The following is a 16,238-nucleotide window of genomic DNA, read 5'->3' on the forward strand; positions in this document are numbered from 1 at the left end:
CAGCAAATTCAGGCATCATTTTGCCTAGAGATCTATGTAAGATGATTAGCTAACAAAGCAGTTGCTGCTATATATGCACTGAACAGTGACAGGATGGGCAGCAGAAGCACTTTGATCATTTATGAAAAGATGTTTTAAAAAAAAACACAGACAGGATATCTCATTTCATTGCTTCTAGTCTGCTACTGAGAAAACATCTCAAGTGAAGTAGAAAATGAAATCAGTTGTTATTAAGAAAAAATAAATGATACATCTAATCATTGATATGTACCATTTTATTCCAAATGTTTTATGGAAATATCTTGTCTGAGTATTCTCATTTTCATTTTGTTCTGATCAGCTGCAATGGAATGCCTAATGGAAAGTGTTAATAACTTCAAGTCACACAAGTGGATCAAGGTCAGTTAACAGGTAGTTTCGGGGATGAATGGAAGGAATATTTTCATGAATTGCAAAATGGGAAAAAAAGGAAAAATTCTTCCAATATATTAGGCCAAAAACAGTTTTCTTGAGACCAGCTGTGAATGAAGGGATATCTGTGACAGAGAGTGTGAACTGGGAAAAGGAAAGAAACACTTGAAAGCAGAACAAGCAAATATGTTTACTGCTAGAAACAAAGACAATGATTCTTTGCTTATACAATTTTGAGAGGAATGCTGGAAAGTCATAGAATCATAGAATGGGTTGGGTTGGAAGGGACCTTTAGAGGCCATCTAGTCCAACTCCCCCTGCAGTGAGCAGGGACTCCTTCAACTAGGTCAGGTTGCTCACAGCTCTGTCCAGCCTGACCTGGAATATTTCTAGGGATGGGGCCTCCACAACCTCCCTGGGCAACCTGTGCCAGTGTTTCACCACCCTCATTGTAAAACATTTTTTCCTTATATCCAGTCTAAATCGACCCTCCTTTAGTTTAAACCTGTTACCCCTTGCCCAGTCACAGTAGGCCTTTCTATAGAGGTTGCCCCCATTTTCCTATAGTCCCCCTTTAAGTACTGGAAGGCCACAATAGGGTCTCCCTGAAACCTTCTCTTCTCCAGGCTGAACAACCCCAACTCTCTCAGCCTTTCCTCATGTGAGGGGTGCTCCAGCCCTCAGATCATTTTTGTGGCCTCCTCTGGACCCGCTCCAACAGATCCATGTCCTTCTTGTGTTGAGGGCTCCAGAGATGGATGCAGCACTGCAGGTGGCCTCTCACCAGAGTGGAGCAGAGGGGCAGAATCACCTCCCTTGACCTGCTGGCCACACTGCTTTTGATGCAGCCCAGGATACGGTTGGCCTTCTGGGTTGCAAGCGCACATTGTTGGCTCATGTCCAGGTTTTCATCCACCAGTACCCCCAAGTCCTTCTCTGGAGGGCTGCTCTCAAAACCTTCATCCCCCAGCATGTACTGATATTGGGATAAGTCTAAGCAAGACAAAGCCTCTACTGCTTATATTGTGTTTGTGGGACAGAACTGCATATATATTTTAATGTAAAAAATAAATGAGATATAACTGCTTACATAGTTTGTGCTGACAGAAATAATCTGACAATATCCAAGTTCTTTACCTGGGCTTGTCTAAAATGTACTTCAGGCACTTACAGGTCTTTTTCAACCTGAAGACAAATAAACAATGAACATTTAGCATAACCATATGAGGAGCATGTATTTAAAAGAAAAAATGCAGGAGGGATTAAATATTCTTTAGCTTTCCTGTTCCACAAGGAACACATACTACTGATGATTGCTCCTTCAAAGCCTCTGAGACATTTTCTTGTCCATTTCTTTTCACATATATCTTTTTTAATTTGGATGTTTATTCAGAGCTGTCCAGCAGCTTTGTCAATAAGGCTGCAGTCTGGCCCTAATGTATTTGCTTAACATTATAATCAATCCATGCTAGAAACAGAAATAATACCTAGAAGTTGACTCCCACTATCATTTTTAAATATCAGCTTAACATATTCTTCAGGTACTGTCTCGGTAACACTATTGATATTACCCTGCATCATCGCTGTTTAAAAAAAACAAACAAACAAACAAAAAAAAACAAAACCAAAAACCAAACCAAAACAAAAAAAGAAAGACAGAAGCACTTAGGATATTTTTTCAGTTTCCTTGAACTGAGATTTATTTTTTCTTATAATTTTTAAATGAACTTGTTTAGAATATTATTCAAGTATACTTTTAAAATCCTTTACTTTTAATCCCTTTGTTATTATTTCAGAAATTCCAGTTCCTGCCTTATTTTGAATTGCTTTTCTTTTGCTCTTATAGTGGCCACTTGAAAGTACTAGCCACTTTTGATAGCAAAGTTTTCCCCAGGAAGGAAACCTAGCAAGGTCTTTAGGTTCTTGTTTCATAAATTAAAACTTAATTTATACAGCTTCCCTTGATATTTGTCCTTCTTACTGTACAACAGAAGTTCAAAATAAAGATAAAGTAACATTTTAATATTCAAACTTTTCTATGGAAATATGTGCAGCAGAGCAAAACTTCTACTGATTTCAGGAGTTCAGAAGTGGTATTAATGTGGATGAAAGATTTAGTTTAACTTCCCACTTCACAAAAAATAAAAGAATTGTACCATAAAGGGATTTGAAGATATTTTCATAGGAGATATTAGAAAACAAACAAAAAAATTTTTCAAAACCTTGTTCTCAGTTACTCAGCTTTTTTTGCTAGTGAACTGCACTTTCCCCAAATAATAATGCATAAGCTGAGAACGTGCAAATGCATTATACTTTTGTTGATGCTAATCAACAGGATGAGGCTTGGGTCTAGTTTGAATCCCTAAATTAAGTTGCCTACATATTAATCTTGTGTTAAGGTACCTGAAGTTATTCAAGGCACCCACATGGTGCTTAGAGGTATGATATAGGACTTAGGGGAGATCTTTGTTTTTCTGGTACAACAGCTGGAGACCCGGAGAGATGCACTGTTGCACCTCAAGGGATACTAGACACCCATGTTTGAGAAACTGATTTGAATGCCTGGAAAACACAGCAATGAAATTTAGGGAGCAATTCAGCTGTCCCTAAAGCAAACCCCTTGGACTCATTCAGTTGTCTACACATAGATGGCTAACACAAATAAAATTTTTTATTCTGTGGGGTACACTTACCTGGTCTTGAGCTCCTGTACTAGGACACTTCTACTAGAAGCTCCAGGTGACAGTGTACCTGGATGATTTCTATTCAGTCATGGCCAGGCTGGTACAGTGATATGACTGAAGGCTACCAAAAAATATGGTTTTCTCCAAATCCTCTGCATCATCTGACCTAGCAAAACACAGGTTTCTTACAACAAAGAAATAATGTGTTGAATAATCATCTCAAGCCAGAAGAAGAGAGAGATTAAATATGTAGGAAAAACATAAATACTTCTGTCCCAGGGATGTCTTTCTTAAATGCACAAGGAGGAAGCCAAGAGAAGGTATTTGCAAAACAGATTGACAGACTGAATGATTTAGAAGAAAGGTTTTCTGAAAGGAATAGGGATCTTGGATTCTTGAAGAGATGACAGCCTAGTGGTGAACAATATAATGAGAAAATTAAGGTATTGTATATCTGTGTTCCTCAAAGTGAAAGATATTCTTCTAGTCTATTAATACATAACTTATCTATCATGCCAGGACTCGACACAGGTAGTGATCTGCAAAAATTAATGGCAGAATGCAGCCATATGCCATAAAAATAGAAAGTTGTGTATGTAAAATAGAGCATATACATGTTCAAATATGAATGTGAACATTTCCAAGTTTGGGGGGAGTTAAAATTATTGAAATCATGCTGTTTCTTGTACAAAGTGAGTTAAAATATATTAAGCTAACAGTCAAACCTAAGGATAACTGGTAAGTGTGGGATTTGTTTCATTAAAAGTAGACATCAGCTAGTCACCTACACTGCCTTGATAATCAACTTAGAGAAACGGGGGCTTCTAGAATACTTCATCTTATCCTAACATAGACGTTTAACATAGGTCAGCAAATTGATTATATCCTAATTTCACTTTCCTTGCTATAACGAAAGTTTAGCATTAATGCCTATATCTAAGCTAATTATATTTTAGACATCTAAAGTCAGGAAACAAAACATACATACTAATTCTTCTGTGCAAAAGAGTAATTTCAAAATACCTTCAAAGGCACGTAGCATCTTCAAAGTGCGAAATGGCAAACAAAAGTTTGCTGACAGGAATACTTCCATGATGTAGAGTCAGCTATGTGGATAAATAATAAATAAGAACCAGAATGTGACAAATGACATATGGTAATTTAGCACTGAACGAAATAAACTGAAAATTCAAATGGAATCAATGGCTCCTCGTAATCGTGAATCTGAAGAGTAATGGTGGACAACATAAGGATTTATTGACAAGAAAGCGTTCCAATTACTTAAACATAGATGTTTAGTAGCATGTAAGACACACAGCCATATTCCACCTGTGGTGCAACTGGTGCTTAGAGAGGAGGAGATCCCATAGATCCTGTGTCATAGCTGTCAGCTGTTACACTCAGAATCTTGCTACAGGGCATGAGGACCACACCTTATTTGCAAAGCCAGGAATTTACTGTTAATCTAATTAAAATCTTAATTAGAATTAAATCTTAACAGTCTAATCAAAGGTATACTATTAGTTTGGTTAAAATGATAGTAACAATTGTTCAAATTATATACAGGTTAAACGGATACAAGCCTTCTACTATCTATCCTTTTCTTTGGCGTTATGCTTTCCTATGGTTTTCATGTCCAAAACTTCATTGGATTCAGCTGGGAAGGGGATTTAGAGTGAGTGGCTGGTGTCCCAAGTTCTTTGCTGGGGAAGGTATAATGCTGATGATGGGGTCTCTTTTTCTGTACCAAGACAGGAATATGACATTTATATTTATGGTTTCTTTCTTGTTAATCTAGGATCTGCTTGTGGTCACTGATTATGTTTTCTAACACATTCTATGCCTTCGTTTTGTTTTCTATGGTTCATACCACATCTGAATTCATCATGTGTTCAGTGACTTACATAAACTGCAAATCTGCATTTCTTTTAATATCAGAAATTGATATTTGGCGATTTTTTAATAGTCTTAGGCCTCCTGTATCACCATGTGTCCCTTTTCTTATTATATTATACATGCATCCAGCACCTCTCCTTTGAGAAATCTGTCTTTCTCTACATTATATTTATGCCAAGGTCATATATATTTCATTCCGCACAGAATAACTACTTGCTTGTTACTACTAACTACTATCCATATAAAATTATGGTTATACCACACAGTTATACCCAGCTAAATTATAATAATTGATAGCATTAATTTATTAGTAGCTATTTTGTTCAATCATATAATTAAATATGAAAAAAAAAATCTGTATCACTCCTAATGGCACACCTTCACTTTCCACCAGAAACCAGGTGCTCTGATCTCTGCTGCTATGTCTCACTGCATCTTCTTTCAGGGACCTGAAGCTTATATTCCCAGGTACCAATTCCTCTGACTGGAAGCTGCCTGAAGCAACTGACTAAATGTTACTTGACTGTGCTGGTTTTGGCTGAGAAGGGGTTAATTCTCCTCACTGTGGGGGTCGGCTACCTTTCCAGCTTCCCGCACTCTGCCGCGTGGTGGGGGGGAGCTGGGAGGGGCAGGGCCATGGTGGGGGCGGCTGACCCCGACTGGCCAATGGCAGGTTCATTCCATACCACGTGACACCGTGACCAATATATTGAGGGGGGGCAGTGGCAGCGCGGAGGCGGCGCGGCGTCGGGTCGGCGGGCGGCTGCGGCGCGTGCGGTTTGTTTCGGCGGTTTGTTCCCCCCCTCCCCTCCCTTCCCCTCCCCCGGGGCTTTGCGCCTCTCGTTGTTCTCCTTTACATTGCATTTCTGTTGTTGTTTATTTTAATTTTAATTATTAAACTGTTCTTATCCCAACCCACGAGCGTTGCCCTTCTGATTCCCTCCCCCATCTACCGGTGGGGGAGTGAGCGAGCGGCTGTGTGGGGCTGAGCTGCCGCTAAACCATGACATTGACTCAAATAAAGTCTCTGTGCTGGCTGGCAGGTTTTGTTTTCATTAACTGTCTAAAAGTACTTTGCATAGTATTATATTGTGGTTTGGGAATGGATACATTACTTAGCAAATCTGTGGCTGGACAGTTTTACTTCTATGCTAGACACCCATGCATAGGAAAATTCCAGTGCAGATTGACTCCTCAATGTATTTCAAAGTCTTTGCTTCTTTGGATTTCCCATTTCCTTCTACATGGATAAATTTACATAAAATGCTAACGGGGAAGAAAAAAAATCTAACATTCCAAGATCAGTTCTGTGAATTAACTTTCAATATGTGCTGCAGACTTCTGTTTTTTAATATAATAAATAATCCTCTCCAGAGGGGATAAAATGTTTCACTGAGAGTTAACTGTTTTCAGGAAGACTGATAGCTGAGGAAGAAATGACACTTCAAAGGGCACACACTAAATAAGGTTAGGCTTCTCTTTGTGCAATATCTATTTATATAGGAATAGATTCCTGGAGCAAAATTGCAGCTGAACTTTCAACTATGTGAAAAAATAAGGGTTAAGCAGTTAAGCAATAGGTAGAAAATGACAACCTGAGAGTCAGTTAAAGGTGAGTTCAGGACTGAAGTGCACCTGAAAAAATAGCATGTGAATGTGGAGCATGTCAGGATAACGAGGCATGCCAGTAGACTGAGCAGCTACCTGGAAGTTGTGTGAGGTCAAAAGGCCAGAATGCAGCTCATTGAGGAGAGACACGTTGATTGCCATATCCTAATTTGTGTGCAGCAAGAAGTGCAGGGAGTATTTGCAATCATGTTCCTGGAAGAACCATTATTCTGAGGAAGAGGCTGAAGACAAGTAGGGAAGGAAGGTTAAATAGTTGGGTGTCAATGGTAGAAGAGCTTATGGCTTTTGGTCTAGAGGTTTTATCATTTTAGGATACTGTGTGTATTGTAGGTTATTGTATTGTACAATAGTTGAGTAGGTGTTGAGAGGTGAGCCCTGGCACTTTTTTTTTCTTTTTTCTAATCTGCCCTGCCCATGCTTAGTCAAGAGAAAAGAAAGTATTACTCTCTGAGTTTGTATTACATATAAATTTTAAACACTAGAGATAAACTTTACAACTCAGGTCTAAACTAAAAAGATTAAAAATGGGAAATATTTAAAACACTGACTGCTAAGCCACAGTATTCTTATCTAAACTATTTAGAAAGATTGTATGATACATTAAGAATAAGCATCTAGAATTATAATTCTACAAAAAGAAACATCAATACATCACCTTATAGACTGAATTTCTTTTCTAGCAGTCTATTTCTTGACTAACACTAAACAGCACCTTTTCAGAAAACATTACTTTTTGAGAGGTTTATTGTGGGAGAAACAAACTACTTATCAAGACTTTCTGTTATAAATAGGCATGAATCATTGTTCTTTTGTGCAACAACATCTAATTTGTATTGCATTCTTCATATAACCAGTCTGCGGGATGCTTTTATAAGATCAGATAAAACAGAGAATCACAAAAGTACTTCAAAATGACTGACAAAAGCAGTAAGAAAAAAGAAGGAAATCCAATCTTGAAGTAATTCAAATTCCCTTCAAGAAAAATAGTTTTCCTTCAGGTAAACAGAAGGAACTATTAGAAAACTTTCTAATAGTTCCAGCCTATTACTGTATCTGGGATTTATTACAAATTGATTACAAATCTGGTATATATTCTGAGCTCTCACTTTGCCAGATCTACTGGAATTTCAAAACATATACTGTTTGACAGACAATTATTAGGAAAGTGTTAAATATAATTTAAGCTACATATGTATTTCATAATTTTATTTTCCATATGCTATCTTCTGAGGGCAACATTATATTATGCAAATACAAGACAAAGAAGAAAAAAACACATACCAAAGAACATGTAGAAAATCTTAGAAATATGATTTATAAGAAGGCCTTTATATTTTATGATGTAAGTGAATATGAGAAATACAGGTGGGACAAACAAATAAAAGGGGACTATCAAAATGGTTGCCACATAGGTGACTGCAAAGTTTTTCATATGACAGTTCCTACTTTATCATCATTATTATTGTCATTAGTTTTTGAAACAGTGATCAAAATGCTAAAGTAATTGTAAGCATGCAAAGAAAGTGTTTATATGGAAGTCTGCCAAGTTAATAGGATTAAGTTTAATTTCATAAAGGTAAGATATTGAGTGCACTTTTACAATGATGTAAAGTGGTACCCAGAAACTCTTAGCTTAGCTGAGCGGGGATTTATTTTTTGCAGCACAGAGAATTCAGCTCAGTGTGTGAATCAGCCTACCTTCCCAGTGCTGTAAAGGAGCAGAAAGCAGCAAAAGAAAGGTATGTTCTGTGAGGTCACTTTTCTGCAGGTTTGCCACCCCTTCCAGTCCAAGTGCCCTTTTTCTTTCATTCCGTGGATTTTGGGAACCTGACCTCTATGTGATACCTATTTTTCACTTAAAAAAGCCTCAAGCATTAAGAAGCTCATGTTGTGTCCTGTGTTTGAACCGTACCAATAAAATTTCTAAAAAAATGAAGTGATTTTTAATGGGCCTTCCTTTGAAGTGTTATGAGAGACTACCAGCCCCTCTACAGATCCTAACCTACCACTTCTTTTTCTCTATTACGTCCGTGGAGCTTGTTTAACCATACATGTCATGTTCACTTCACAAACACATCGATCCCATATTGTGCAAAAAAATGATGGAATGGATGAAATGATGTGCAAACAGAGCACGTGTGCTTATTGTCTACATTCTTCCAGACCCAGTCACTCCAGTTTGCTCTGGGAGAGCACTGACAACTTTTGTAGTGATGCGAATCCCTAGCATATTTGTTGGTGCTTGTGTGTGCAATTCTGTAAATTATTATTACAAGCTTCTTCACTTACAAAACACTGAATGCAGACAGCTTTAGTCCTGAAGTTCAGCTACAGTCAGTATAGCAATCTCACTACTCTTTCTTCAGTGCAGGTGTAGAGGGAATGCTTGCTCAGCCTGGTACAGAAAAACATGCTGCAAATGCAAATAAACTGAAAACAGTTATGCCCACCTTAAGCACACTACTGTAACAAAAGAGATGGAAACGTGTCGACTTTCAAGTGCCCTGTACTGTAAAAGTATTCCACATTTCTTGGACCAAAGTTAGCTCTGTTAAAACCTGCTAGCCTAATGCCTTTTTTATTACTTGCAGGAAGTTAAATACCTTGGCTGCAATCCATGGCCTCAAACCAGTAGCAATAGTTAATGATTTTCTGCTAGATGACAGAGCTTGGACTGCCTGGACTATGTATTGAGCTCTTCTGTCTAAATTCCGCTTTGGTCTTTTCTATGTCTTCTTTTCTTCTTTTTTCCCATAATAGTACAAAACTTGACATTCCTAGCACAATTCATATACTGTTTAATGAATATTCATGTGAATCCCCACCATCAGCTTTGTGTTACTGATTTGTCAACACAAATGTCTTGAAAACAGACTTCTCTGAGAGCTTCTCTAAAATAATTTCTAACTCCTGTAGAAACAAATATTTATATAGAATATTACTTGTAGAGCATGATTGTATTAGAAGTGTTGTGGAAGACATCATATTTGAGGAGTTAGTGATCTTGAGCAAGCCCTGACTGCTGTTTTGGGCCTTGTGCTAAGGCTAGAGATACCCATATCTTAGCAGGAGTGACCATATGTAACCCCTGATACCTAACAACAAAGGGGATCTTGATTGAAGGCTCTGGATTTGTACCATTCCTGGATATAGATCCTGCTCTGGTGGGCATTGAGAAAAAGACGTGTCAGAGATGATGTGTAGTTCTGTTAGTTGCACTAGATATAAAGAGTCACAGTACTATGTGTGGAGGTGAACCTCTCCGCAGATGGGATCTACACAGTGTGGAGTTTCATCTGGGGTCAATGTGATGCTGCACGAGAGTGGCTTTCCCGGCATCTGAAGGAAAATAAGATTTACTTGCTGTCTATAATTCTATTCCTATTTTTTTATCATGTTACTACTCTTTCTATCATGTTATTACTATTGCTATTACTATTGTTATTAAAACAGTTTTCTTGGATCATTTGCTGCTGCGCTTTTCTTATTGAAATCCAGAAAGAATGCTACATCTCCTCTGTTGCAAAACAATGAGTGACAACTGTCTGCTACTCAGAGTCTTTCCTGACAGGTTTTCCTGGTAGGTTTTTATCTTCCTGGAATAAGTTGCTTTGCCATTAACAAGATTGACCTAGTAGGCAATCTTAAAGAGTAGATGAAGTTAGCCTCCGAACTCCCATAAATACTGTGTAACTATTACTAAGTGAAGGACCGAAGTTACAGTAGCCTATACAAGGTGATACGACTATAGAATCATCAAGGTCATTCTGATCATTTATGATGGCCTTTCAAAGAAACACATTTAAAGTCACCACACCTACAATCCCCAGGAGGAACCTGAAGATGGCCTCTGGGTCTTTGCTGGGTCTGTGCTCCACAGTCTCTTGTTCAGAAACTGAGACAAAACCACAGCAGTGAGCATCCCTTCCTTCAGTGGATCCTACCAAAAATTTAGTGTCAAAGCATAGACAAACCAGGTTCACATAGTAATGTAGCGTGTACATCAGTTTAGCTGATTATCAACTTATTAATGCAAACTACAACAGAAGTTTCAAAACCAAAAGTTGTTTGCTTGTTTCTTATATTTCATATCAGTCCAAAACGTCCTAACACCTGAGGGAAAAATAGAGTAAATTCTGGTAACAGTGAACTCAGGCACACAATAAACCACCACTACCACATTCTTCTTGAAAATATTGAGAATAAAGGAATTCTATATTTTCAGGTGAGTAGTTTCAATATTGAGGAGGCAGGTAGGGATATAACTCCTCTGTTGTATGTCATTTTTTCTTTCCAGAGTGTTCTCTACTTTGCCTGAGCTGTTTTCAAAGGCTGGATATATTTTTTATGGGATGAAATGAGGAGGGAATTGGCAGTGCTACATTTTCTTTTGCCTATAAAAATTGGTTAACCATTTGCTTATGTTCAGTCACTTGCAGAAATCAGGGTCTATTATTGTGTAATCTGTACTGTTCTACTGTTTCAGAATACACATTCTAGTGTAAAGGCAAATGTGAGTGGTTCCATCTAAAGTTTTGGAAATACACAATTTTGACTCACTCACATGCTAAGTCTTTCTATTCAATCGACTCCTTTTGAACTGATGCAAACCCAGATTCATAGAATCATTAAGGTTGGAAAAGGCCTCTAGGATCACCAAGTGCAACCGTTAACCCAACACTACCATGTCTCCTAAACCACGCCCTGAGGTGCCATGTCTACACTTCTTTTAAATACCTCCAGGGGTTGTGACTGTACCACCCCTCTGGGCAGCCTGTTCCAATGCCTGACTGCCTCCTTTCAGTGAAGAAAATTTTCCTAATATCCAATGCAAACCTCGCCTGATACAGCTTGAAGCCATTTCCTCTCATTCTATCACTAGTGACCTGGGAGAAGAGACCAACACCCACCTCACTACGACTTCCTTTCAGGTAGTTGTAGAGAGTGATATGGTCTTCCCTCAGCCTCCTCTTCTCCAGGCTAAACAACCCCAGCTCCCTCAATCTCAACCTCTCCAGACCCTTTGCCAGCTTCATTGCCCTTCTCTGAACACACTCCAGCACCTCAATGTCCTTCCTGTACTGAGGGGCCCAAAACTGAACACAGGACTCGAGGTGCAGCCTCACCAGTGCTGAGTACAGGGGCACAATCACTGCCCTACTCCTGCTGGCCACACTGTTCCTGATACAAGCCAGGATGATGTTGGCCTTCTTGGCCACCTGAGCACACTGCTGGCTCATGTTCAGCCGCCTGTCAAACAGCACCCCCACGTCCTTCTCCTCTGAGCAGCTTCCCAGCCACTCTATCCCAAGCCTGTAGCGTTGGATGGGGTTGTTGTGACCCAAGTGCAGGATCCGGCACTTGGCCTTGATAGAACTATGCTGTGAGATTGTTCTATGTTTATACCAGTTAGGTGTTACAAACTACACAAGCAGAGAGTGCAAGCAGTGGATAATCATTCTTAAGATCATTCTTAAGGTAATCCTTAACGAATATATGGGTAGGTACATATCTTCAGTTTACAGGTCTGTTTTTATGGATCCTATCTATATTATTTTATATATAGTGTCGATGCAGATCCATATCTGAGATCCACAAAAATACAATTTCCTTTGCTGAAATGTAGTCAAAATTAAGACATTATATATGACAAAGCTATTTGTTATTCCATATTGCCAGAGTATTAAGAGTGGCAGCAGAAATACCTGAGTTTTACGATTTCTATTTGTGACCTAAGGAAAGAGTTATTAATCTGATCTGAAGGTTCATTTATTTAATGAGACATATCATACAAGTCTTCATGTCCTTACACTTCCCAGTCTGTGGTTTATTTCTTCACTCATTCACATGCATGGCTGTAACAATGTCCTGGGTTATAAATGAGCATTCTGCAGGTGTGTAGTCCATATTCTACTTGTATGTAAATTTGATGATACCATTATAAATTATCTCTTTTAAACTATTTTTTTTTGCTTTATTATGGCCTGTGAATATGTACTTTCTATGGTAATGATTAGCAAATTAAGTTAAATTAACCATTGTCTTGGTTAAGGATTTTAGAATGCCTCAGTCATATCTTTCACTGAAGCAGTCCTATGATGTAATAGTTTGGCTTTTACAGTTAAGATAATTTAAATTCCTTTTCCATGGCTATATAATGTCTTCAGTTCCATCAAGATCATAAAAATGTCAGGTAAAATAAAATGATATATTTTGTTATTAGCTAGAAGACTGCATCATAGCTCTATTTCACTGTGTCACCTCTCCTTATCTTTTCTTATTACTTTTTTTGGTACTATAATCTGAACAGTTAAATTAAAAAAGAAGGGGAGAGGGGGACCAAACCAACTTTTAAGTGCCTTGTTCCTTCCTTTATCACTTTCAGCTTGACTCTGGAATCAATATTATACAGTTTAACTGATTATCACTTGAAAATCAAGAAGAGTATCACTTTACCATGAAAATTGGAAACTTCTTAATAAACTTCCTTTTAAAAATTAAGAAGAGCTAAGAAGCATACGAGAGTCATACATTTGCTAACATAAAATAAAGCTTCTAGTGTAGGTAAATCAAAGACTCTCTCATGCTTGCCCCCTGTGTAGTTTTGGATGAGATGAAAAGGGTACTCACTGGATGTATGTTCTGCTGCCTGTAGATAGAATCACTTAAATTATGTATTTGCTTTTGTTCCACTTAGAAATTTGGTGCCATAGGAAGTCTGTAACATTAGCAAACATCTCCCGTTTGTTGATGTGTAAAATAAGTAAAAGCTACGAAGATTGTCTAGGAAGGATAAAACTAAGAATGATGAAAACTCCCAGCAGTAAAACAAAATAAAGCCAGTCTTAGTTGTGAGACATGAGCTTTGGAGACTGCTGGAGCAGGACAGAAGGCCTGTTTGACAACACAGTTTGAAGCCAGCTTTCCCAGGTGTCTTCAGGACAAACAGAGAAATAACCTATACTGCAAGTAAGTACAAGAATTCAGCTGCAGTAGAGGAGTCCTCATTTTTTCAGGGTAGTTTCATACTGCACCATGAGGCAATGATAACTGTATACACTCTGTGGACAGTTCCAATCCAAAAGTGAGTTTTGGAAACAATACAGATGGAAGATGTCTGGAGCTTGACTTTTATGTGGGCTGGGCTGGGAGGAACAACCTATTAGGAAGATAGTCATGCACCATGTATAGAATGGAACATCCTATTTTGGAGTGAGACCTAGACAACCAATGGGGAAATGAATACATGGGAAATTGAGGCTGGGTTAAGGTGACTGTGGGGGAGTGAGTGAGTGAGTGTGTGGAAAAAATCTGTTAGGTTAAAAGCTTTAATCTTATTGGTTGTCAAAAGTGTCCAAAATCCACTAAGGCTTGTGAGCTCCTCTGTGTCACCCATGACAGAAAAAAAAATGTTGCTTTGAAAGATAAAAAGGGAGTACAGGTCACCAAGGAGCTAAAACTTGGTCGGGAGTGACACCTCAAGGTACTAGCAGGGGAGAAGTTCTTCCTCCAACAGTTTTTTTCTCCTGCACCTGACTCCCCCATAGGGTACTGGTCCAGGATTTAATGGGAGATGGTTCATGGCAATTCCATCTGTATTATGCGTAGAACTTTTTACTTTCTCCCCAGGGGATACACAGTATCTAGATATAGCAAATGAGCTGCAGACCTGGGCTGTAAGGAGAAAGATTAAAAACAAAACAAAAAAAAGGGCTGTTATTTTTCCTGTAGGATCTCTGAAGGCAAGAGGGAAAATCTGGGCAACAGCAAACATGGAGAGATTCTGCACATGGGTTCAAGACAGTTGTAAGGTTGTGGTTAGACACTGAAAGTGAACAGAGAGATCATACTGAAGGCAATGATTCAGGATTGTAAGAAAAGTTAAAACTGGCCCTATTTATGAATTTTCGAAACTCTCCCATCACAATGATCTCTAATTCCCTAACTTATATGTGTGTGTGTGTGTGTGTACACATATATAAAAATATTTATATGTATGTTCTGTTACAACAATGCTGAAAAAGAAGTGAAGTTCAGACTTCAAAAACTTGGAAGATTTATTTTAGGAGAAAGGTTCCCAGCCCCTACCAAAGTGTTCAGATATTTTGTCATTCCATTTCAGTTCAACAGATTGGATTATAAAATGGTTTGGGCCACATTCTCACTAATTCCACAAATGCTGTAGTTCTCTCTGAATGTTGGCAGAATATCCTAGATTGTGAGAAAAAGGCAGTGAAAAAGGCTCTGAAGCATTTTGCAGAGTGTATGTATTAGCTCTTCTTTAGTTCATTAGGGCAGCTGTGTCTTTTAAGAGCCAGTAATGTTGGAGACTAAGTATGCAACTTTACTATAATTCATGCTTTAAACTTCTTTCAGCATTTTTCCCTCCTTTTACTGACTGCTTTTCTCATCTGGCTATAACACTTGTCCTCTGAGAAAAAAAAGATTGTCTTCTTTTAGATCTATTTATAGTTTTTCACCAGTAAAATAACTTTATAGTAGTACAAAATGGCTTGTTTATGCTTACCCAGTGTCCTGGTTTCAGCTGGGATAGACTTAATTTTCTTTCTAGTAGCTGTTATAGTGCTGTGTTTTGGATTTAAGGTGAGAATAATGTTGATAAAATACTGATGTTTAGTTGTTGCTAAGTAGTGCTTACTCAGAGTCAAGGCCTTTTCTGCCTCTCACACCGCCACACCGGCGAGCAGGCTGAGGGTGCACAAGAAGCTGGGAGGGGGCACAGATGGAACAGCTGACCCCAACTGACCAAAGGAATATTCCACAGCTTATGACGTCATGCTCACCTTATAAACTATGAGAAAAGCTCTCTGGGTATCAGTTGGCATGTGGTGAGCAATTGCACTGTGCATCACCTGTTTTGTATATTTTTGTATCGTTATTATATTTTCCCTTTCTTTTCTGTCCTATTAAATTGTTGTTATCTCAACCCATGAGTTTTACTTTTTTTTTTTTTTTTTTTTTTCTGATTCTCTCCCCCATCTCACTGGGGGAGAATGAGCAAACAGCTGTGTGGTATTTAGCTGCCTGCTGGGTTAAATCACGATACCCAGCTGTAGCTACCTATTTTCCCTTTATGAGATTATTTGTGAAACAGCCTCCCATCAATAACAAGAGACAAAATATAGCAAAGAAAAGAGGAATCGCACATCAGAAAATACCCTGAAGGAGGTAAATACAGTATAAGGAATGGAGTTTTAAACAACCTTTCACAACACTTAGATCACAGCTATTATTTCAGGAGGTAGAAGGACACTTTTGAAGGCAGCAAAACAGCACCTAACAGTTTCAAGATAAAAAATTTCCCTGTGAAGACCTTTGAAGGCTATATGGACAGTAGTCTGAGAAAAACCCCAAAATCAAGATTCCCGAGATGAATTATGGGATAAAGAGAGAAAGTACATTGTATTCTTGGAAGCTATTCTTGATGGTTAAATTTCACATAATAAATGACTCTCTGAAAGAAGCAGAGAAGCTACCTCTGGAGACAGTATTCTTGCTGTTGGATAACGCTGAGTGTCAGAACAAGCCTAAAACAATAGATGCACTGCAGGCAGCCAAAATGAGAGAAAGAGAGAACAAGCCAGAAAAAGCATACAG

The sequence above is a fragment of the Phalacrocorax aristotelis genome, chromosome 1, assembly GCF_949628215.1.
Source record: "Phalacrocorax aristotelis chromosome 1, bGulAri2.1, whole genome shotgun sequence".
In the NCBI taxonomy this organism is placed as follows: domain Eukaryota; kingdom Metazoa; phylum Chordata; class Aves; order Suliformes; family Phalacrocoracidae; genus Phalacrocorax; species Phalacrocorax aristotelis.